At 38.3% G+C, this 26,101-nt stretch overlaps 1 long non-coding RNA gene across 4 annotated transcripts in view; it reads left to right on the plus strand.

Annotated features, from left to right (window-relative positions):
* The window catches only part of LOC307187204, a 104,166-nt gene that overhangs the window by 25,354 nt on the left and 52,711 nt on the right, over nucleotides 1-26,101 (plus strand). The gene's annotated exons all lie outside the window — the stretch shown is intronic.

A 26,101-nucleotide genomic window follows, 5' to 3' on the forward strand; every position in this document is an offset into this window, starting at 1 on the left:
TGATAGACTACCTGTAAGCCAGAAACCTGTGTTTGCTTTCAAACAAAGAAGTAAATATAGACATTTAAAACTTATTAATGATTCACCATACTTTATTGGTCAGGGCAATCAGAAGCCCATGCAGATTTGGGGAGAGTAAACATATATCCTCTCCTTTTGAGGGGAGCAGTACCAAAAAATTGGGGCTACATTTTAATATTGTCACAGTTTTCATACATAAAATTGTATTTTTATTTTTTCTTTTCTAGTTATGAAAAGAGATACTCTGCTTAATCAAATATGCTGTTTAACAGGTAGTTCTCATATATAATATCCATGACATGATATTATTGGATAAGTTGTATTATTAACCTCTTTGACGTGTAGATGTTCAAAACATTTAAATAAAACATTAAGCTATATCAAATAGCATATTTAATTTTGCTCTGAAGGTGCATGAGACAGTTTAGGATCAAAATTATGAACACTAATTTTGTTGAAGGTGTGCTTGAGAACCATTAATAGAACACTGGACAATTAAACATGCTGTTTTTTCATTAGTGTGGTCAGGATGACGTCAGTCACATGTCATGACTTCTTTACATGTCTGCATTGTAGACTGCCACGAGTCTTTTATTGCATCCTGGTAGATGATAATTTCACATTTGGAGTGGCTGGTTTCATGAATGAGAATCAAGAGTCTAAAATGTCCTTTGAAATACTTTCCATTATATGCATCTCCCTAAGAGGTTTTCAAGTGAAAAAAGGAAGACTCAGAACTGTGTATATAGTGTCATCTGTGTAGAAAGGAAACAAAAAAGACAAGCACACTGCTTACATAGGTGTAGAATATCTCAGAAAGAAGAGTGGGGCTTAGCCTCACATGTGGGAGGGAGGTTTTCCCTGCATGCTCTTTTGTACCCTTTATTTTTGTGTTATATTAATATAGTTCATATTCAAAAATTAAAAAGAGATAAAAGAATTGTATTTGTGTATTGCCTTTTCTTTTCAACATCTTTATTGGAGTCTAACTGCTTTACAATGGGGTGTTAGTTTCTGCATTATAACAAAGAGAATCAGTTATACATATACATATGTTCCCATATCTCTTCCCTCCTGCATCTCCCTCCCTCCCACCCTCCCTATCCCACCCTCTAGGTGGTCACAAAGCACCGAGCTGATCTCCCTGTGCTATGCGGCTGCTTCCCACGAGCTATCTATTTTACGTTTGGTAGTTCATACACGTCCATGCCACTCTCTCACTTTGTCACAGCTTACCCTTCCCCCTCCCCATATCCTCAAGTCCATTCTCTAGTAGGTCTGTGTCTTTATTCCTGTCTTACCCCTAGGTTTTTCATGACATTTTTTCCCTTAAATTCCATATATATGTGTTAGCATATGGTATTTGTCTTTCTCTTTCTGACTTACTGAACTCTGTAAGACAGACTCTGGGTCCATCCACCTCATTACAAATAGCTCAATGTCGTTTCTTTTTATGGCTGAGTAATATTCCATTGTATATATGGGCCACATTTTCTTTATCCATTCATCCGACGATGGACACTTAGGTTGTTTCCATCTCCTGGCTATTGTAAATAGAGCTGCAATGAACATTTTGCTACATGACTCTTTTTGAATTATGGTTTTCTCAGGGTATATGCCCAGTAGTGGGATTGCTGGGTCATATGGTAGTTCTATTTTTAGTTTTTTAAGGAAACTCCATACTGTTCTCCATAGCAGCTGTATCAATTTACATTCCCACCAACAGTACAAAAGGGTTCCCTTTTCTCAACACCCTCTCCAGCACTTATTGTTTGTAGATTTTTTGATGATGGCCATTTTGACTGGTGTGAGATAATATCTCATTGTAGTTTTGATTTGCATTTCTCTAATGATTAATGATGTTGAGCATTCTTTGATGTGTTTGTTGGCAGTCTGTATATCTTCTTTGGAGAAATGTCTATTTAGGTCTTCTGCCCATTTTTGGATTGGATTGTTTGTTTTTTGGATATTGAGCTGCATGAGCTGCTTGTAAATATTGGAGATTAATCCTTTGTGAGTTGCTTCATTTGCAAATGTTTTCTCCCATTCTGAGGGTTGTCTTTTGGTCTTGTTTATGGTTTCCTTTGCTGTGCAAAAGCTTTTAAGTTTCATTAGGTTCCATTTGTTTATTTTTGTTTTTATTTCCATTTCTCTGGGAGGTGGGTCGAAAAGGATCTTGCTGGGCTTTCCTGGTGTTGCAGTGGTTGAGAGTCCGCCTGCTGATGCAGGGGATGTGGTTTCGTGCCCCTGTCCGGGAAGATCCCACATGCCTCAGAATGGCTGGGACCGTGAGCCATGGCCGGTGAGCCTGGACGTCCGGAGCCTGTGCTCCGCAATGGGAGAGGCCACAGCAGTGAGAGGCCCGCGTACCAAAAAAAAAAATAAGGATCTTGCTGAGATTTATGTCACAGAGTGTTCTGCCTATGTTTTCCTCTAAGAATTTGATAGTGTTTAGCCTTACATTTAGGTCTTTAATCCATTTTGAGTTTATTTTTGTGTATGGTGTTAGGGAGTGTTTGAATTTCATACTTTTACATGTACCTGTCCAGTTTTCCCAGCACCATTTATTGAAGAGGCTGTCTTTTCTCACTGTATATTCTTGCCTCCTTTATCAAAGATAAGGTGACCATACGTGCGTGGGTTTATCTCTGGGCTTTCCATCCTGTTCCATTGATCTGTGTTTCTGTTTTTGTGCCAGTACCATATTGTCTTGATTGCTGTAGCTTTGTAGTATAGTCTGAAGTCAGGGAGCCTGATTCCTCCACCTCCATTTTTCGTTCTCATGATTGCTTTGGCTATTCGGCATCTTTTGTGTTTCCACACAAATTGTGAAATTTTTTGTTCTAGTTCTGTGAAAAATGCCAATGGTAGTTTGATAGGGGTTGCTTTAAATCTGTAGACTGCTTTGGGTAGTAGAGTCATGTTCACAATGTTGATTCTTCCCATCCAAGAACACGGTATATCTCTCCATCTATTTGTATCATCTTTAATTTCTTTCATCAGTGTCTTATAATTTTCTGCATACAGGTCTTTTGTCTCCTTAGGTAGTTTTATTCCTAGATATTTTATTCTTTTTGTTGCAGTGGTAAATGGGAGTGTTTTCTTAATTTCACTTTCAGATTTTTCATCATTAATGTATAGGAATGCAAGAGATTTCTATGCATTGATTTTGTATCCTGCTACTTTACCAAATTCATTGATTAGATCTAGTAGTTTTCTGGTAGCATTTTTAGGATTCTCTATGTATAGTATCATGTCATCTGCAAACAGTGACAGCTTTACTTTATCTTTTCCAATTTGCATTCCTTTTATTTCCTTTTCTTCTCTGATTGCTGTGGCTAAAACTTCCAAAACTATGTTGAATAATAGTGGTGAGAGTGGGCAACCTTGTCTTGTTCCTGATCTTAGTGGAAATGGGATCAGTTTTTCACCATTGAGGACGATGTTGGCTGCGGGTTTGTCATATATGTCTTTTATTATGCTGAGGAAAGTTCCCTCTATGCCTACTTTCTGGAGGGTTTTTATCATAAATTGCTGTTGAATTTTGTTGAAAGGTTTCTCTGCATGGATTGAGATAATCATATGGTTTTTCTCCTTCAATTTGTTACCATGGTGTTTCACATTGATTGATTTGTGTATATTGAAGAATTCTTGCATTCCTAGAATAAACCCCACTTGATCATGGTGTATGATCCTTCTAATGTGCTGTTGGATTCTGTTTGCTAGTATTTTATTGAGGATTTTTGCATCTATGTTCATCAGTGATATTGGCCTGTAGTTTTCTTTCTTTGTGACATCCTTGTCTGCTTTTGGTATCAGGGTGATGGTGGCCTCGTAGAATGGGTTTGGGAGTGTTCCTCCCTCTGCTATATTTTGGAAGAGTTTGAGAAGGATAGGTGTTAGCTCTTCTCTAAATGTTTGATAGAATTCGCCTGTGAAGCCATCTGGTCCTGGGCTTTTGTTTGTTGGAAGATTTTTAATCACAGTTTCAATTTCAGTGCTTGTGATTGGTCTGTTCATATTTTCTATTTCTTCCTGATTCAGTCTTCACAGGTTGTGCTTTTCTAAGAATTTGTCCATTTCTTCCAGGTTGTCTATTTTATTGGCATAGAGTTGCTTGTAGTAATCTCTCATAATCCTTTGTATTTCTGGAGTGTCAGTTGTTACTTCTCCTTTTTCATTTTTAATTCTATTGATTTGAATCTTCTTCCTTTTTTTCTTGATGAGTCTGGCTAATGGTTTATCAATTTTGTTTATCTTCTCAAAGAACCAGCTTTTAGTTTTATTGATGTTTGGTATCGTTTACTTCATTTATTTTTCATTTATTTCTGATCTGATTTTTATGATTTCTTTCCTTCTGTTAACTTTGGGGTTGTTTTGTTCTTCTTTCTCTAATTGCTTTAGGTGCAAGGTTAGGTTGTTTATTTGAGATGTTTTTTTGTTAAGGTAGGATTGTATTGCTATAAACTTCCCTGTTAGAACTGCTATTGCTGCATCCCATAGGTTTTGGGTCATCGTGTCTCCATTGTCATTTGTTTCTAGGTAGTTTTTGATTTCCTCTTTGATTTCTTCAGTGTTCAGTTGATTATTAAGTATTGTATTGTTTAGCGTCCATGTGTTTGTATTTTTTACCGATCTTTTCCTGTAATTGATATCTAGTCTCATAGCGTTGTGGTCAGAAAAGATACTTGATACAATTTCAATTGTCTTAAATTTACCAAGGCTTGATTTGTGACCCAAGATATGATCTATCCTGGAGAATGTTTCATGAGCACTTGAGAAGAATGGGTATTCTGTTGTTTTTGGATGGAATGTCCTGTAAATATCAATTAAGTGCATCTTGTTTAATGTATTATTTAAAGCTTGTGTTTCCTTATTTATTTTCATTTTGGATGATCTGTCCATTGGTGAAAGTGGGGTGTTAAAGTCCCCTACTATGATTGTGTTACTGTCAATTTTCCCTTTATGGCTGTTAGTTTTTGCCTTATGTATTGAGGTGCTCCTATGTTGGGTGCATAAATATTTACAATTGATATACCTTCTTCTTGGATCGATCCATTGATGATTATGTAGTGTCCTTCTTTGTCTCTTGTAATAGTTTTTATTTTAAAAGTCTATTTTGTCTGATACGAGAATTGCTACTCCAGCTTTCTTTTGATTTCCATTTGCATGGAGTATCTTTTTCCATCCTCTCACTTTCAGTCTGTATGTGTCCCTCAGTCTGAACTCGGTCTCCTGTAGACAGCATATATATGCGTCTTGTTTTTGTATCCACTCAGCCAGTCTGTGTCTTTTGGTGGGAGTATTTAATCCATTTGCATTTAAGGTAATTATCGATATGTATGTTCCTATTCCCATTTTCTTAATTCTTTTGGGGTTTTTATTGTGGGTCTTTTTTTTCTCTTGTGTTTCCTGCCTAGAGAAGTTCCTTTAGCATTTGTTGTAATGCTGGTTTTGGGGTGCTGAACTCACTCAGCTTTTGCTTGTCTGTAAAGGTGTTAATTTCTCCATCAAATCTGAATGAGATCCTTGCTGGGTAGAGTAATCTTGGTTGTAGGTTTTTCTCCTTCATCACTTTAAGTATGTCGTGCCATTCTCTTCTGGTTTGCAGAGTTTCTGCTGAAAGATCAGCTGTTAACCTTATGGGGATTCCCTTGTGTGTTATTTGTTGTTTTTCCCTTGCTGCTTTTAATATGTTTTCTTTGTATGTATTTTTTGATAGTTTGATTAATATGTGTCTTGGCATGTTTTTCCTTGGATTTATCCTGTATCTCTGTACTTCCTGGACTTGATTAACTATTTCCTTTCCCATATTAGGGAAGGTTTCAACTATAATCCCTTCAAATATTTTCTCAATCTCTTTCTTTTTGTTTTCTTCTTCTGGGACCCCTATTATTCGAATGTTGGTGTGTTTAATGTTGTCCCAGAGGTCTCTGAGACTGTTCTCAGTTCTTTTCATTCTTGTTTCTTTATTTTGCTCTGCAGTAGTTATTTCCACTGTCTTATCTTCCAGGTCACTTATCTGTTCTTCTGACTCAGTTATTCTGCTATTGGGGTGTAAGTTAAGTAAGTTATGTAAGTTAAGCAAAATGAGAAGACAGAAAAACACACAGTAGAAGAAGGAGCAAGGTAAAAACCCACCAGACCTAATAAATGAAGAGGAAATAGGCAGTCTGCCTGAAAAAGAGTTCAGAATAATGATAGTAAAGATGATCCAAAACCTTGGAAAAGAATAGACAAAATACAAGTAACGTTTAATAAGGATCTAGAACTAAAGTGCAAGCAAATATGACAACACAATAAATGAAATTAAAAATTCTGTAGGTGATCTCCACGTCTTACTCTTCTGCCAACTTGAGGCTTGGATTCTGCCTTTTCTTCTCATCTCCCACTTATTCCTCTTTTCAATGAAGCTGATTTCCTAGCATGCCATTCAAGACATACTTAAAAGGTGAAAAATGGCTTTTGTTATGGTCACTGATGACTTCCATATTGCCACTTGCAATGGTCACTTTTCAGGTCTCACTTTACCAAACTTCTGAGTAGCATTAGGCCCAGTTCTCTACTTTTCCCTCTTGAAAATTCTCTATTCTTGGGGAAACACCCTCTCTTGGTTTCCTTTTACCTCTTTGTTCCTCCTCACTCTCTGTTGTAAATGTTGTAATCCCTTGTATTGGTCCCATATCCTCTACTCTCTTCTGTCCATATTCTCTGCCGAGATGCCCCCATCTTTTCCATTGTTTAAATATCATCTGTACACAGGTAGTCTTGCTTTCACAACACAAACTTGGTTTTCTCCTAGTTTTTCTCATTGCACTAAACTTCCCCATGTCTTTGTTACTTGAGCCAGAACCTGAGGGAGGGGTCATTATTTCTTCTCTCAACTACCTCTGTCTCCCATCACATCTTATCCATTAAGAAATTCTGTCATTTCTTTTCCAACATGTATCTCAAACCCATCCACTTTCCCCATCTGCATTGCCACCATCATGGTCCAGCCAACTCTTCTCTGAACTACTGGATTACTCTTTCCACAGTTTTCCTCACTTTTGCTCTTGCCACACCACCCTCCGAACATCTGTTTTCCATACAGCAGCCAGATGACTTTTTCTTCCAATGACACGGAGTAGATCATGTCATGCCTCTCTTCATGGCTTCTGCGGCTCTTAGCAGCACACCTTAGCACAGCCTACAGTGTGTTGGATGAACGAGGCTGGCTGTCTCTCCAAGCCTGTTCTGTGTACTTTTCTCCCCAGTTGATCACAGTGGTCTTCTCTGAGTTCCTGGGCTATGGCAATTTCTTTCTCATCTCAGGACCTTTGTTCATGCTGTCCCTTTCTCTTGGGAAGCTCTTTGCTTGCTTTTCTCATGTCCAATTCCTTATCTAACACATCTTAATTCAAACCTCTCTTTCTCAAAGAATTCTTTTCTGGCCAGCCCATGTGGAAGTGCCGTTGAGACAGCAGAAGCAAGAATAACTACAGTCCTGCAGCCTGTGGAACAAGAGCCGAATTCACAGAAAGATAGACAAAATGAAAAAGCAGAAGGCTATGTACCAGATGAAGGAACAAGATAAAACCCCAGAAAAACAACTAAATGAAGTGGAGATAGGCAAACTTCCAGAAAAAAAATTCAGAATAATGATAGTGAAGATGATCCAGGACCTCAGAAAAAGAATGGAGGCAAAGATTGAGAAGATGAAAGAAATGTTTAACAAACACCTAGAAGAATTAAAGAACAAATACCGAGAAAAATTAAAGAACAAACAAACAGAGGTGAACAATACAGTAACTGAAATGAAAAACACAATAGAAGGAATCAGTGGCAGAATAACTGAGGCAGAAGAACGGATAAGTGACCTGGAAGACAGAATGGTGGAATTCACTGCCATGGAACAGAATAAAGAAAAAAGAATGAGAAGAAATGAAGTCAGCCTAAGAGACCTCTGGGAAAACATTAAACGCACCAACATTCACATTATAGGGGTCCCAGAAGGAGCAGAGAGAGAGGAAGGACCCAACAAAATATTTGAAGAGATTATAGTTGAAAACTTCCTTGACATGGGAAAGGAAATAACCACCCAAGTCCAGGAAGCATAGAGAGTCCCAGTCAGGATAAACCCAAGGAGAAACACGCTGAGACACATAGTAATCAAACTGACAAAAAGTAAAGATAAAGAAAAATTATTAAATGTGATTAAAAATCTTCCAACAAACGAAAGTCCAGGACCAGATGGCTTCACAGGTGAATTCTATCAAACATTTAGAGGAGAGCTAACACCCATCCTTCTCAAACTCTTCCAAAAAAACGGCAGAGGAAGGAACACTCCCGAACTCATTATACAAGGCCACCATCATCCTGATAGCAGCACCAGACAAAGGTACTACAAAAAAAGAAAATTACAGACCAATATCACTGATGAATATAGATGCAAAAATCCTCAATGAAATACTAGCAAACAGAATCCAACAACACATTGAAAGTATCACACACCATGGTCAAGTGAGATTTATCCCAGGAATGCAAGGATTCTTCAATATACGCACATCAATCAATGTAATATACCATATTAACAAATTGAAGAATAAAAACCATATGACCATCTCAGTAGATGCAGATAAAGCTTTTGACAAAATTCAGCACCCATTTATGACAAAAACTCTCCAGAAAGTGGGCATAGACGGAACCTACCTCAACATAATAAAAGCCATATACAAGAAACCCACATCAAACAGCATTCTCAATGGTGAAAAACAAAGCATTTCCTCTAAGATCAGGAACAAGACAGGGATATCCTCTCTCACCATTGTAGTTCAACATAGTTTTGGAAGTCCTAGCCATGGCAATCAGAGAAGAAAAAGGAATAAAAGGAATACAATTTGGAAAAGAAGAAGAAAAACTGTCACTGTTTTCAGATGACCTGATACTATATATAGAAAACCCTAAAGATGCCACCAGAAAACTATTAGAACTAATCAATGAATTTGGTAAGTTTGTAGGATACAAAATTAATGCACAGAATTCTCTGGCATTCCTAAACATTAACAAGAAAAGACCAGAAAGGCAAATTAAGGAAACAATTCCATTCACCATTGCAAGAAAAAGAATAAAGTACCTAGGTATAAACCTACCTAAGAAGGTAAAAAACCTGTACTCAGAAAACTATAAGACACTGATGCAAGAAATCAAAGATGACACAAACAGATGGACAGATATACCATGTTCTTGGATTGGAAGCATCAATATTGTGAAAATGACTATAGTACCTAAAGCAATCTACAGAGTCAATGCAATCCCTATCAAATTACCAATGGCATTTTTCACAGAACTAGAACAAAAAATCTTAAAATTTGTATGGAGACACAAAAGACCCCAAATAACCAAAGCAATCTTGAGGGAAAAAAACAGAGCTGGAGGAATCAGACTCCCTGACTTCAGAGACTGTACTACAGAGCTACAGTAATTAAGACAGTATGGTACTCACACAGAAACCAAAATATGGATCAGTGGAACAGGATAGAAAGCCCAGAGATAAACCCATGCACCTATGGTCAACTAATCTATGACAAAGGAGGCAAGGGTATACAATGGAGAAAAGACAGTCTCTTCAGTAAGTGGTGCTGGGAAAACTAGACAGCTACAGTAGAAGAATGAAATTAGAACACTCCCTAACACCATACACAAAAATAAACTCAAAATGGATTAAAGACCTAAATGGAAGCCCAGACACTGTAAAATTCTTAGAGGAAATCATAGGAGGAACGCTCTGACATAAATCACAGCAAGATCGTTTTTGACCCACCTCCTACAGTAATGGAAATAAAAACAAAACAAAGAAAGAAATGCCTTCCCCCAGGTATTTGCCACTATAGTGTCTATGATATTCCATATAACCACTCAGTTTTTGAGTTCTTTTGAGATTCTGTGGTGTTTTCCAGCAGGTGAAGGGTGATGACTTTTTGACTGTAGAGATGGTGAGAGGACAGAATAATATGTGTCTTGTTACCAGCAAGGGAAAGGGGAATGTACATCATTTTCAAATTATATGTGCAATAAAAGAGACAAGAACAAGTTCAGGAAAGGACTAATGATTATTATCTTGGCTCAAGGGAATTGACAGATGGGGGAATAATACCCTTTGAGAGAAATAGGCATCTATTTACCATCTTCCAATTCCCTCAAAGATATCTAATTACCTCCAAAAGCAACATTCATTACAGTTTAAGTACTGTGTATTTCATTGGAGTTTGAGCAGGTAGGACTGTAAGAGGTCTTTAGAGTGTATCTGGTTTATCTTTCCTTTTCTAAACTTTCATCAAGAGTTGGAGAAGTTAAATGATCTGCCCAAGGTAATCCAGCCACTGGGCGGACATGTTGGGGTTTAGAATCCAGATAGTCTGCCTTCTGCTCCAGAGGGATTTCCACCACATTTTATTAATGCCTGAGCATTGAATTCCTAAAGGCAAAGGAGCCTGAGAACTCTATGGACCCAATGAAGCCTTAAAAAAATTTTCCTCAGCTGTTGCTAAAATTTTAGTTATATATCAGATTTCTTCTTGTTTATTTTTTTACATGCAGGCTTTAACTTTCCTTTCTTATAAAACAACCTTTAAAATGTATATGGCAGTCATTTAAAATAGAAAATAGAGATCAGTAAAAATGATAAAGATAAAAATCGTCCACAAACTTCTCCCCATCCCTTGGATAATAGCATTTTGATGTCATATTTTATCTTTACAGGGTGGTTCAGAACAAGAGAATTGTCTTCTTTAATCTTGATTCTACCACCTTGCTACCAAGAAATGTCGAAGAGAATTGTGGAGTTTAAGTTTCTATTAAATTTAACCTCTACAAGTTTTTCTGGAAGCTGAGGCAGGGTATGACAACAAAGTAGGTACATAGTTTGGGCTTAAATACTTTTCCACTTGTTTTAAGACATCTTCAGTGGCTTGCTCTGTTTCTCTCACAATAGGCCTAAGACAAGTCTCAATAGATGCCCTGATGCAGGAAAGTGTCCCTGAGGGGAAAGTGTATTCATTAGACTAGTTAGTGAGGGGGAGATAAACCAAACAGCAAGAAAGAAATTCCAGAATCATCAGCTTAGTGTATTGCCTAGGATTCTAAATATTGCCTCTCTGCCCAGACCCAGCAGATCTAGAAAATCAGAGTAGGAGCTCTAGGATATTAGGGGAAACTCTCAAGTGATGAATTAGCCTCAGTGTAGAACAGGCAGCTGTTCTACACTGTTCTACAGTGACCTCCAATGTGTTTACTGGAATGTAAAAGTAGATGAATATATGTAGATATGTTTTTAAAACTTTAGGTCTCTGAATATATGAAGCCCATGCTCTGTTATTCACCTCATTTGATTTTAGCCCTGTGAAATGGATGTGTGTGGGGGCTGCTGTGGTTTTTCTTCTTTTGTTGTTGTTGCTGTTGTTATTTTTCCCTTAAGCACAGGGTCTTTGCCTGAGATCCAGCTTAGGAGCTTGGAGGAGAGGAGCCCAGCTGAGAAGTGATGCTCCAGTGTGTGTGGGCACTGTCCTAGGTGGTTGCTGGTGAATTAGACTTTCAAAGCAGGAAAGGATGACAAAAAATAGTTTCAGCTCCCCTTCAGCAGGAGCAAGACACCAATACATTTTGTTATTTAGTCCCTGGGGGGTAAATTAAAATTATATTGTTTTTCCAATACTCCTTGGAACCAATAGTGAGATAATAATGACCTGTAGTGTTTTAGTGTGGGTGTCACTGGATGTACCAGCATTTTCCTCCTTAGTTTCTTACATCCGAATCTTCAAACATTGAATTTAAAATAAACGCTCCTCTCTCCTTGTGGTCAAATAGAAAGCTTTTGAATGTAAACTTTGTAATCAGATCCGATTATGATCTATCTTATGATCTCTCTGCAACCTATTTATCTGCCTAAGCCCCAATTTTCCCTCATAGTGTAATTATGAAAATTAAATGAGACAGTTAGGCAGATGGTTTTGCACAGGGTCTCAGGCTAAACAAATATCTCCTGGCAGGTGAGAGGAAGGACATGAAGGAGGACAGAGAGAGGGAGGGAAGAGGTTTGAGGGTGATTTATGAACTGGGATTGCTATGCTATTGGGGCAAGATTAACTCAGGTTTTAACCACCAACATTCCTTTATTACATCAAATGATGTTTTTCCACTGTGACTTTTTATAGTTTCTATTGTTAGACATTTAAATTTCAAAGTGTAGTGATTAAATAAGTTGTGATGGTAGCAAATGTGAACAACAGCTATGGAATTTTAAAAGCTGTAAATGCATCTTTAAAACCTAGTAGACTTCGGGCATCAGCCAGCATCATCCTATGTCGTCAAATACTTGTACTTTTCAATGACCTTGGAGCCTTTAGTGTTTTCCCCTCTCCTACACCCCCTGATGGTTTCTTTGCTTAATCAGGAATGAAGCTGAACTTTTCTGCCACCTACTGCTTCTCAATGTATATGGATGGCTTCCTTTGAGTTGTGCTCAAAATAACATCTGATCTGAAAGCAACACTAGGAAATTCAATCATCTGTGAAAAGAAGAGTAAAAAATAAAAGCCAAGCCAAGCCCCTGGAAAGTTCAGCTTCAGCTCTGGGAAATACAAAAAGGGGATTTGAGTGAGTCTATTTCTGGAAATCTGACTGCTCCAGCACAATGTGCTGAACAGCATGAGGGATTCTTTTGTGGCTAATGTACACTTCGAGAGCCTTGCTACATTGTTGCTGCCTTTTAACCGGCTAGAGGGCAAAGTCCATCTCAGCTGCCTGTTCTACACTGAGGCTAATTCATCACTTGAGAGTTTCCCCTAATATCCTAGAGCTCCTACTCTGATTTTCTAGATCTGCTGGGTCTGGGCGGAGAGGCAATATTTAGAATCCTAGGCAATACACTAAGCTGATGATTCTGGAATTTCTTTCTTGCTGTTTGGTTTATCTCCCCCTCACTAACTAGTCTAATGAATACACTTTCCCCTCAGGGACACTTTCCTGCATCAGGGCATCTATTGAGACTTGTCTTAGGCCTATTGTGAGAGAAACAGAGCAAGCCACAGCAGAAGAGCCTGCCAGTGCCTGCTAGCATCAACATGTGCTGTAAGGTGCGTGGAGCTGCTGCTACTCCCAGAATTACAACTTCCTCCCTCCCCACTCACGCTTTCCTAAACCCAGGGTTGACACCTGGGTCTGAAGCATCATTGAAAGTTTCTTCCAAAAAAAAAAAAAATAGCTATATCATCTTATATTCCTCAGGGCTTCTGGATTCAGGTGTACTCTATTCTTTTCTGATTTTCCTATCTGGCCTGATTTAGTTCCTCAGGAGATATGGATTCCATCATAAACATCACAGGCAGACTCCAGCTCCTAATAGGTCTGTCGGCCTATTAGGAGCTGGAGTCTTATCTATAACTTTTCTTATCTATAGCTATACTGAAAGGTACATTGAGAAAATAAACCCTGGCAATTATCAGCTTAACTCAGTGAAAAACAACCACCAAAAAAAAAAAAAGTGCTTTCGTTTGTAATTATCTGGCTAATTCCAGGTGAAAAATTTCATTTTGCCTTGGACTACCAGGATAATTGCCTCATTTTTTTCCACTTTGCTTTGCTAGTGACCTAAATGTTACTCTGAGCTTTGAATTCTTTGGTCTCTTGTTCCAGCATTTTGTGCTTCAAATGTTTTTGCCCCTCCCCATTTTCTCTATTACCTGTAACCAAGGAAACTGATGCGTACTAAAAGCTTTCTGGTAAATGTACCTTCTATCATTTTCTTCTTCATTGCTGGCTTTAAAAATTCCATTTTTTTCTGTGGATTTTATAGAAAACAACAGTCCTTTGAAAGGAGAAACCATTGGTTCAGGTAAACCCAAGGTAAGATGTGCAAAAAGAATAAGCTTCGGCAGCTCATGAAATCACCCTGGAATTATGTTATAGGGAAAGACTCTATTTTGACAGTCTGTTTTGTTTTATACTTTGGAGTGGATAGTTTGGGTAAAGTAGTCAATATAACTGAGCTTGGATGACATCACTGAAAGTAATAGAAAAAAAATCATGATTAGTCTTCCCCAAGTCCTTTGGGCATATGCCATACAATATGGTAGCCACTGGCCGCAAAATTTAAATTATTTAAGTTTAAATTGATTAAAATTAGATAAATTGAAATTTCAGTTCCTCAGTCACACTGGCCACATGTCAAGTGGCCAGCAACATGTGGTCAGGGGCTACTGCGTTGAATAGCACAGATATAAAATATTTCCATTGTGACAGAAAGTTCTATCAACAACACTGCTCTAGTTATCACTTTGCTTAAGTTTTTTCCCATCCAGGAATATCAGCTTCCCTTACCGCTGCCTCTGCAAAACTTACTAGTCTTACTGAAGCATTCTCACCTCTATCATGCATTGAAAGTCTATTCCACACCGCATTTTCCAGTTTTTATATATCTTGGGCAGAATTTGTAGAGTTTAGAACATATTGTGTAGTCAGTATTATTAACTTATTATTTATGTGTTAGTCTTAGATTTTAAACTAGATTAAAACCATATTAAAGGCAAGAGTTATGCCTCATAGACCTTAAACATCCTCTAGACCATATTTATTATTATTTGTTTTTTTCAAAGTATGCTCTGGGACTAAGCTCAGGGATTTTATATGCATCTTCTAGAATGTGGGCTCTTGTAAGGCAATGTCATTATTTACTTATTTACTTATTTATTTATATATTTTTTTGGCTGAGTTTACTTCTACCTTGTATTTTTTTTTCTTATTAGTCATACATTTTATACACAGCACTGTATACATGTCAATCCCAATCTCCCAATTCATCACACCACCACCCACACCCCCTGCCGCTTTCCCCCCTCAGTGTCCATACGTTTTTCTCTACTTCTGTGTCTCAATTTCTGCTCTGCAAACCGGTTCATCTGTACCATTTTCCAGGTTCCACATATATGTGTTAATATACGATGTTTGTTTTTCTCTTTCTGACTTACTTCACTCTGTACGACAGTCTCTAGATGAATCCATGTCTCTACAAATGACCCAATTTCGTTCCTTTTTATGGCTGAGTAATATTCCATTGTATATATGTACCGCAACTTCTTTACCATTCGTCTGTCGATGGGCATTTAGGTTGCTTCCATGACTTGGCTATTGTAAATAGTGCTGCAATGAACGTTGGGGTGCATGTGTCTTTTTGAATTATGGTTTTCTCTGGGTATATGCCCAGTAGTGAGATTCCTGGGTCATATGGTAATTCTATTTTTAGTTCTTTAGGAAACCTGCATACTGTTCTCCATAGTGGCTGTATCAATTTATTTTCCCACCAACAGTGCAAGACGGTTCCCTTTTCTCCACACCCTCTCCAGCATTTGTTGTTTGTAGATTTTCTGATGATGCCCATTCTAACTGGTGTGAGGTGATACCTCATTGTAGTTTTGATTTGTATTTCTCTAATAATTAGTGATGGTAAGCAGCTTTTCATGTGCTTCTTGGCCATCTGTATGTCTTCTTTGGAGAAATGTCTGTTTAGGTCTTCTGCCCATTTTTGGATTGGTTTTTTTAAAGAAATTGAGCTGCATGAGCTGTTTTTATATTTTGGAGATTAATCCTTTGTCCAATGAATTATTTGCAAATATTTTCTCCCATTCTGAGGGTTGTCTTTTCATCTTGTTCATGGTTTCCTTTGCTGTGCAAAAGCTTTGAAGTTTCATTAGGTCCTATTTGTTTATTTTTGTTTTTATTTCCATTACTCTAGGAGGTGGATCAAAAAAGATCTTACTGTGATTTATGTCAAAGAGTGTTCTTCCTATGTTTTCCTCTAAGAGTTTTATAGTGTCCGGTCTTAAGTTTAGGTCTCTAATCCATTTTGAGTTTATTTTTGTGTATGGTGTTAGGGAGTGTTCTAATTTCATTCTTTCACATGTAGCTGTCCAGTTTTCCAAGCACCACTTACTGAAGAGACTGTCTTTTCTCCATTGTATATCCTTGCCGCCTTTGTCATAGCTTAGTTGAGCATAGGTGCGTGGCTTTATCTCTGGGATTTCTATCCTGCTCCCTTGATCTATATTTCTGTTTTTGTGCCAGTACCATATTGTCTTGATTACTGTAGCTTTGTAGTATAGTCAGAAGTCAGGGAGTCTGATTCCTCCAGCTCCGTGTTTTTCCCTCAAGACTGCTTTGGCTATTTGTAGTCTTTTGTATCTCCATACAAATTTTAAGATTTTTTGTTCTAGTTATGTAAAAAATGCCATTGGTAATTTTATAGGGATTTCATTGAATCTGTGGATTGCTTTGGGTAGTATAGTCATTTTCGCATTATTTATTCTTCCAATCCAGCAACATGGTATATTTCTTCATCTGTTGGTATCATCTTTAATTTCTTTCATTAGTGTCTTTTAGTTTTCTGCATACAGGTCTTTTGTCTCCCTAGGTAGGTTTATTCCTAGGTATTTTATTCTTTTTGTTGCAGTGGTAAATGGGAGTGTTTCCTTAATTTCTCTTTCAGATTTTTCATCATTAGTGTATAGGAATGCCAGAGATTTCTGTGCATTAATTTTGTATCCTGCAGCTTTACCAAATTCATTGATTAGCTCTCATAGTTTTCTGGTGGTATCTTTTGGATTCTCTGTGTATAGTATCATGTCATCTGCAAACAGTGACAGTTTTATTTCTTCATTTCCTATTTGTATTCCTTTTATTTCTTTTTCTTCTCTGATTGCCGTGGCTAGGACTTCCAAAACTATGTTCAATAATAGTGGTGAATTTTGTATCTGCCTTATTTCACTTAGCGAAATGTCCTTCAGTTTCATCCATGTTGTCACAAATGGCAGGATTTCTTTTTGCTTTTATGGCTGGATAGTATTGTATTTGTGTGTGTGTGTGTGTGTGTGTGTGTGTGTGTGTGTGTCACATTTTCTTTATCCATTCATCTGTCAATCAACACTTTGGTTGTTTCCATATTTTCAATATTGTGAATAATGCTGCAGTGAACATGGGAGTTCAGATATCTGTTCAAGATCCTGTTTTCATCTCTTTTGTATATATGCCCAGAAGTGTGATTGCTGGGTCATACAGTAATTCTATTTTTAATGTTTTGAGAAAACTCCATGCTGTTTTCCATGGTGGCTGCACCGATTTGCATTCCCACCAACAGTGTACAAGGGTTCCTTTTTTTCCACATCCTTCTCAACGTTTGTTATCTGTTGTCTTTTTAATAATAGTCCTTCTGGGCTTCCCTGGTGGCACAGTGGTTGAGAGTCCGCCTGCCGATGCAGGGGACATGGGTTCGTGCCCTGGTCCGGGAGGATCCCACATGCCGTGGAGCGGCTGGGCCTGTGAGCCATGACCGCTGAGCCTGCGCGTCCAGAGCCTTGCTCTGCAATGGGAGAGGCCACAACAGTGAGAGGCCCGCATACTGAAAAAAAAGAAAAAGTCATTCTGACAGGTGTGGGGTGGTGTTTCATTCTGGTTTTGATTTGCATATCCCTGATGACTGGTGATGTTGAGCACCTTTTCGTTGGCCTCTTGGCCATTTGTGTGTCTTCTTTAGAGAAATGACTATTCAGATCTTTTGCTCATTTTAAAAATTAGGTTTTTTGGCTATTTGAGTTTTAGGAGTTATTGGTATGTTCTGGATATTAACTCCTTATCAGATATATGATTTGCGGGTGTTTTCTCCTATTCTGTAAGTTGCCTTTTCTTTTTTTTCTTTTTTTTGTGGTATGTGGGCCTCTCACTGTTGTGGCCTCTCCCATTGCAGAGCACAGGCTCCGCACGCACAGGCTCAGCGGCCATGGCTCACGGGCGCAGCCGCTCTGCGGCATGTGGGATCTTTCCAGACCGGGGCACGAACCCGTGTCCCCTGCATTGGCAGGTGGACTCTCAACCACTGCCCCTGCCTTTTCATTTTATTGATTGTTTCCTTTACAGAGCAGAGGTTTTTAGTTTGATGTGGTCTCACTTGTTTATTTTTGCTTTTGTTGCCTGTGCTTTTGGTGTCCTATCTAAAAAGTATTTTTGCCAAGACCAGTGTAAAGGAGCATTTCCTCGTTTTCTTTTAGGAGTTTTATGGTTTCAGGTTTTCATGAGGGCTTTGATTTGCATTTCTCTCATGACTAATGATGTTGAACATCTTTTCATCCTATATTGGCTATTTTCATGTCTTTTTTAAAAGTTTTTGTTCAGATATTTTGCCATCAAAATAAGTCAGACTGTGTGTCTTATTATTAATGAATTGTAATATTTGTATATATATGCTGAATATGGATATAGTAAATATTTTCTTTGAGTTTGAGAAAAAAATAGTGGTGAAGTGGAAATCCTTGTCTTGTTCCTGATCTTAGAGGAGATGCATTCAGTTTTTCACCATTGAGAATTATGTTTGCTGTGGGTTGATCGTATATAACCTTTATTATGTTGAAGTAGGTTCCCTCTATGCCCATTTTCTAGAGAGTTTTTATTATAAATGGGTATTGAATTTTGTCAAAAGCTTTTTCTGCATCTATTGAGATGATCATATGGTTTTTATTCTGCAATTTGTTAATATGGCATATCACATTGGTTGATTTGCATATATTGAAGAATCCTTGCATTCCTGGTATATATCCCACTTCATCATGGTGTATGATCCTTTTAATGTGTTGTTGGATTCTGTTTGCTAGCATTTTGTTGAGGATTTTTGCATGTATATTCATCAGTGATATTGGTCTGTAGTTTTCTTTTTTGTAGTATGTTTGTCTGGTTTTGGGATCAGGGTGATGATGGCCTCGTAGAATGAGTTTGGGAGTGTTCCTTCCTCTGCAAATTTTTGGCAGAGTTTGAGAAGAATGGGTGTTAGCTCTTCTCTAAATGGTAGAATTCGCCTGTGAAGCCATCTGGTCCTGGACTTCAGTTTGTTGGAAGATTTTTAATCACAGTTTCAATTTCATTACTTGTGATTGGTCTGTTCATATTTTCTATTTCTTCCTGGTTCAGTCTTGGAAGGTTATACTTTTCTAAGAATTTGTCCATTTCTTCCAGGTTGTCCATTTTATTGGCATAGAGTTGCTTGTAGTAGTCTCTTAGGATGCTTTGTATTTCTGTGGTGTCTGTTGTAACTTCTCCTTTTTCATTTCTAATTGTATTGATTTGAGTCCTCTCCCTCTTTCTCATGATGAGTCTGGCTAATGGTTTATCAGTTTTGTTTATCTTCTCCAAGAACCAGCTTTTAGTTTTATTGATCTTTGCTGTTGTTTTCTTTGTTTCTATTTCATTTATTTCTGCTCTGATCTTTATGATTTCTTTCCTTCTGCTAACTTTGGGTTTTGTTTGTTCTTTCTCTAGTTCCTTTAGGTGTAAGGTTAGATTGTTTATTTGAGATTTTTCTTGTTTCTTGAGGTAGGATTGTGTCCCTATAAACATCCCTCTTAGAACTGCTTTTGCTGCATCCCATAGGTTTTGGATCATCGTGTTTTCATTGTCATTTGTCTATAGGTATTTTTTGATTTCCTCTTTGATATCTTCAGTGATCTCTTGGTTATATAGTAACGTATTGTTTAGCCTCTATGTGTTTGTATTTGTTACGTTTTTTCCCCTGTAATTGATTTCTAATCTCAGAGTGTTGTGGTCAGAAAAGATGCTTGATATGATTTCAATTTTCTTAAATTTACTGAGGCTTGATTTGTGATCCAAGATGTGATCTATCCTGGAGAATGTTCCGTGTGCACTTGCGAAGAAAGTGTAATCTGCTGTTTTTGGTTGGAATGTCTTATAAATATCAATTAAATCTGTCTGGTCTACTGTGTCATTTAAAGCTTGTGTTTCCTTATTAATTTTCTGTTTGGATGATCTGTCCATTGGTGTAAGTGAGGCGTTAAAAGTCCCCCACTATTACTGTGTTACTGTTGATAATCTCTTTTAGAGTTGTTAGCATTTGCCTTATGTATTGAGGTCTCCTATGTTGGGTGCATATGTATTTATAATGGTTATATCTTCTTCTTGGATTGATCCCTTGATCATTACATAGTGTCCTTCCTTGTCTTTTGTAACTTTCTTTATTTTACAGTCTATTTTATCTGATATGAGTATTGCTACTCCAGCTTTCTTATTTCCATTTGCATGGAATATCTTTTTCCATCCCCTCACTTTCAGTTTGTATGTGTCCCTAGGTCTGAAGTGGGTCTCTTGTAGACAGCATACATATGGGTCTTGTTTTTGTATCCATTCAGCAAGCCTGTGTCTTTTGCTTGGAGCATTTAGTCCTCTCATGTTTACGGCAGTTATCGATATGTATGTTCCTATTAGCATTTTCTTAATTGTTTTGGGTTTGTTTTTGTAGGTCCTTTTCTTCTCCTGTGTTACCCATTTAGAGAAGTTCCTTTAGCATTTGTTGTAGAGCTGCTTTGGTGGTGCTGAATTCTCTTAGCTTTTGCTTGTCTGTAAAGCTTTTGATTTCTCCATCAAATATGAATGAGATCCTTGCCTGGTGGAGTAATCTTGGTTGTAGGTTCTTCTCTTTCATCACTTTAAGTATACAACTCTTTTGGCTTTAGAGTCTGCTGAGAAATCAGCTGTTAACCTTATGGGAGTTCCCTTGTATGTTGTTTGTCATTTTTCCTGTAGTGCTTTCAGTAATTTTTCCTTTTCTTTAATTTTTGCCAATTTGATAACTATGTGTCTCGGCATGTTTCTTCTTGGGTTTATTCTGTATGGGACTCTCTATGCACCCTGGACTTGGGTGGCTCTTTCTTTTCCCATGTTAGGGAAGTTTTTGACTATAATCACTTTGAATATTTTCTCGGGACCTTTCTCTCTTCTCCATCTGGGACCCCTATAATGCGAATGTTGTTGTGTTTAATGTTGTCCCAGATGTCTCTTAGGCTGTCTTCATTTCTTTTCATTCTTTTTTCTTTGTTCTGTTCCGCAGCAGTGAATCCCACCATTCTGTCTTCCAGTTCACTTCTCCATTGTCCTGCCTCGGTTATTCTGCTATTGATTCCTTCTATTTTAGTTTCATTTCAGTTATTGTATTGTTCATCTCTGTTTGTTTGTTCTTTAATTCTTCTAGATCTTTGTTAAACATTTCTTGCATCTTTTTGATCTTTGCCTCCATTGTTTTTCTGAGGTCCTGGATCATCTTCACTATCTTTATTCTGAATTCTTTTTCTGGAATGTTGCCTATCTCCATTTCATTTAGTTGTTTTTCTGCGGTTTATCTTGTTCCTTCATCTGGTACATAGCCCTCTGCCTTTTCATCTTGTCTATCTTTCTGTGAATGTGGTTTTTGTTCCACAGGCTGCAGGATTGTAGTTCTTCTTGCTTCTTCTGTCTGCCTTCTGGTGGATGAGGCTATCTAAGAGGCTTGTGGAAGTTTCTTGATGGGAGAGACTGGTGGTGGGTAGAGCTGGCTGTTGCTCTGGTGGGCAGAGCTCAGTAAAACTTTAATCTGCTTGTTTGCTGATGGGTGGGGCTGGGTTCCCTCCCTGTTGGTTGTTTGGCTGAGGTGACCCAACACTGGAGCCTACCTGGGCTCTTTGGTGGGGCTAATGGCCGACTCTGGGAGGGCTCACGCCAAGGAGTACTTCCCAGGACTTCTGCTGCCAGTGTCTTTGTCACTTGGTGAGCCACAGCTCCCCCGCCTCTGCAGGAGACCCTCCAACACTAGCAGGTAGGTCTGGTTCAGTCTCCTGTGGGGTCACTGCTCCATCCTCTGGGTCCCGATGTGCACACTACTTTGTGTGTGCCCTCTAAGAGTGGGGTCTCTGTTTCCCCCAGTCCTGACGAAGTCCTGCAGTCAAATCCCGCTAGCCTTCAAAGTCTGATTCTCTAGGAATTCCTCCTCCTGTTGCCAGACCCCCGTGTTTGGAAGCCTGACGTGGGGGTCAAAACCTTCACTTCAGTGTGTGGACTTCTGTGGTATAAGTATTCTCCAGTTTGTGAATAACCCACCCAGCAGTTATTGAATTTGATTTTATTGTGATAACTCTCCTCTACCGTCTGATTGCGGCTTCTCCTTTGTCTTTGCATGTGGGGTATCTTTTTTGGTGAGTTTCAGTGTCTTCCTGTCAATGATTGTTCAGCAGTTAGTTGTGATTCTGGTGTTCTTGAAAGAGGGAGTGAGAGCATGTCCTTCTATTCTGCTATCTTGAACCAATCTGAAATGTTCATCATTTATTATTGTATTCTCAGTGTCTGACACATAATAGATGTCCAATAAACCTAGAAAAAAGAGAGTACTATTTCACCTGACTTTGACAGCAGTGTGAAATAGGTATTATCTTCATTTTTACAAATTCAGAAATTGAGGTTCAGGAAAGTTCAGTAATCTGATGAGCCACAGTGCTGATAAACAGTGGATATTTGTACCCCAGAGCTCCTGCAGTGACTTTTCTCTCACTTGGTTTCTCATCCTCCTCTCCAGAAGAGTAACCTGGATTTCTTACATGGCAGCTCAAGGGTCCTTGTAAGAGCAAGAGGTCTGAGATGTTCCAAAACGTCACTTCCTGAACATTCAGTTGGTGAAAGCACTAGAAAACCCAGTGGAGATTCACAGGGCAATGGTGTACGCTCCACCTCTGCGTGGAGGGGTGGCATGTGCAAGCAGTGAGAGATTGCTGGAAATTGTCTTTGGAGACTAGCTACCACAGGGAGTCACCATCTCTATAGGGTCCGAGTTCCCTAGTACTGTGGTTCCTTCTCTAATAATTCTCCCACCTCAGAACATCTTTCTCTGAGATTTGAAAGGCATGGAAAGCAAAGCTGTAACCTGCTAGAACATTCCTATTAAAAGAAGTGATCTGGGTTTGATTTTTACAAATAAGTAGACCTGTAAAAATCTTAAAACGGCCTCTTATTCCAGAAAGAGGCAACTATGGTTGTCAGCAGATTTCGCAAGGAACTGGTGTTTTCGTCTTGCTTGGGAATGCTTCTGTCTCCCAAGGAGAGGTCTTGGATTAATGCTACTATCCTGGGATTCTCACAGCTAGAATCCTTGCCTGCAAGGTAAAGTCCCTCAAACTGCAAAGCTAAGACAGTTGCCTCTTCCTTCCAAAGTGGAAACAAGCAATTTCAGGAACAGGTGGGAAGATATTTCCCCTCAAAGGATTCTTTTGGCTCCCTTCTACAAGACACTCAGCAACTTCAGAATTTTACAATCAAATAATGTCTTTTTAGCATGTAATCATCTGTTATGGAGAGCTGGGCTTTTATAGTTGTGTTAATTACTCAGGTTGGAAGTAAGACCACTTTAAAGAAAATCTTCTGGATTTACTGGGGTGATATTTGAAGCAATTCCTTTGAAAGTAGGAAATGTAACAGGGAGTCTTGTGGATGTTTTTTTCCCTGTTGCTGTCAGGGAAGAAAGTTGGAGGAATGCCTCTTTAGGGACCGAAAAGGAACAGTCCACACGAGAACATGGAAAACCATAGAAGATTTGAGTTCAGTTCAGCTTCTGTCAGCTAATTGTATTTCGGTGAGTAATTAATTATTCAACACAGTGGGTGTTTTCAGCAGTCTCTCCCTCCCCCCGTGTGTGTTTCTTTCTCAAGTTGTCCTGGTTAAAAAAGAATCTGGCAAAAGCAGCTGAGCGAAGCATCCTTTCAGAAAACACAAAATAAAGCTAAAATAAGAGAACCAGGCTCAGTTTGAAATTTGTCTGTGTCAGTTCCTCAGAGACGCAGTGGGCATGGCTGTCTTTTCTGTGGGCTCCCTTGATCCTGTATTCCAAAGTAGCTGGAAAGGTGTTATGACCTTGATGCGGGAAAATAGAGTCCCCAAAAAGACCTAGCCCCAAGTTGGCAAGCACTGATTCTGAAATATGCATAATTTCAAGAGCAAACGAGTCCTCTCAATTTCAAAACAAGTAGGCTGGGATTTAGATACTACATTCTCCATAGCTTTGCTCTGATGTGATTCACTTTGCAGTGAAATTACAAATAAGTCTCTAGACCACCAGGTACTGGAGGTCTCAGGAGGATTTGGCTACCCTGCTGTTCCATTTACTATTGCTGTGTAGTGATCAATCCCAAACCAATTAATTTAAAATAACAACCATTTTTGTATGCCCCCAAATCCTCTGTGTTGGCAATTCAGTAAGGGTATGGTGGGGATAGATTGCTTTGCTTTGTGGTGGCTGGGCCTTCAGCTGGGTAAACGCAAATGGCTGAGAGCTAAAGTCCATTTCCAAAGATGGCTTCTTGACTCACACGTCAGGATGTTGGCTGGAACCTTTGCTGGGTGTCTTAAGTGGAGCATCTGTGTATGGTCTTTCCATGGGGCTTGGCTTCCTCACAGCATGGAGGCTTTTGGGTGGTTGGACTGCTTACAGGGTAGCTCAGAGCTTTAAATGTGAAAGTCTGCATGAACAAGGCAGAAGGTGTAGTGCCTTTTATGATCTAGCCTCAGAAGTCAGAGTGTCACTGCTGCCGTTCTCCATTCACCAAAGCAGTCATAGATCACAGGTTTGAGGGGAGGGGACATAAGTGCCACTTCTTGATGAGTTAGTGGTTAGGTCACACTGTAGAAGAGTATGTTGAAGAGAGATTATCGTGGCCATTTTGGGAAATACAATCTTCCATTTCCCTGATTCGACTAGAACAGGGCTTAGGACTGAGTGTTATGACTTGCCTTGAGGATTAAATCCACCTACCAATTACTCAGATTTATACTATACTGTGTACAAGATAATGGACCAAAAAGTTCATGTCTCATGGACATGGAAGATTGTATATATCTTCTCACAAAAGGGGCAAAGGACACAGCCATTGAGTTTTGGGGAGGTTTGTTACATATCAATGGCTGGATGATACAGGTTATAAAATCAGTGTACATTGTTCAATTTAATTTTCATGTATATATCAAATAACCACTTAGAATATATAATTTTTAAATAGTATTACTTAAATGTTGACACAGTTGTGTGTATATATGTGTATGTATGTGTATAAAAATCTAGAAGTACATCTAACAAGAGACATACAATACCTTTATGAAGGAAAATATAAAAATTTGTTGAAATATATGTAGAAGATCTTGTAATGGAACAATAACAAATTTTTATAGATAAGTGTTTCAATATAGTTAATATGTTGGCTTTTCTCACATTGGTCTACAAATGTATTCCAATCAAAATCCAATAGGGATTTTTGTTTGTTTGGTTGGGGTTTGCTTTGTCTTGTTTCATTTTTGTTTTAGTAGCTTAATTCCCCTTTGCTTAAGTTAGCCCCTGGGTTTCTGTCACTTGCCACCAGAGAACCCTAACTCATAAAATGGGTTAATGTACATCATCCATTCTCCCTTTCCTCAACTCTACCCTGCTGATGGGGATGATTTTTCAATATAGGCACAAATAGCATGTGAGAATTAAATGGATATGATTTTTCACCATTCCCTTTGACAAGATGTGTTTGAAAGTTAAAAACAAGATTTCATCAGTATCTCTAAGGTTACTAAAAGTATAATGGAAATCCTCCAAAATGACTTTTTTCACCTCACAATTATTCATCAATCATTCATTCTTATTCTCCAATTAGTTATTGAGTGTCCGTTGTGAGAGACATGCTGTGATAGGTGCTAGAGATAAAATGGGAGGACAACAGCAACAACAAACATGATTCCAGACCTTATGGAGTTGGTGTTCTATGTAGGTAGGGAGACAGATGTAGAAATAATTGCACAAAATACTTCTAGATTGTAGCAACTAATACGATGAAGACCAAATGAACGCTGTTTATCTCATTAGATGCAACCACATGGACAAGATGCTGGAAAATTTCAATGTAAGCCTCTGTACTTTACAGTTTTAGAAGAATATAGGGTTATTTTTGTAAACATTTACCTTCCAACAGAATTCACAATACTTGGAATCAGACCGTTATAGATTGATTTTTATGGCTTCAATATCACAACAAAACTTTGCCTTCACCACCTATCATATTTCATTTCTTCTGCTTATTAATAGCCTTAATTTCTTGCATTAAATGACAATTAAGTAAAAAAGTATCTGAGACTAACGTGATGAAAAGATAACTCAATTTTTGGGAGTAGATTAGATTTAGAGAGAGTAATTCAGTAAACATTGATTTAGTGATTTTAA

This window comes from Stenella coeruleoalba (assembly GCF_951394435.1).
Source record: "Stenella coeruleoalba genome assembly, chromosome: 5".
NCBI lineage: Eukaryota > Metazoa > Chordata > Mammalia > Artiodactyla > Delphinidae > Stenella > Stenella coeruleoalba.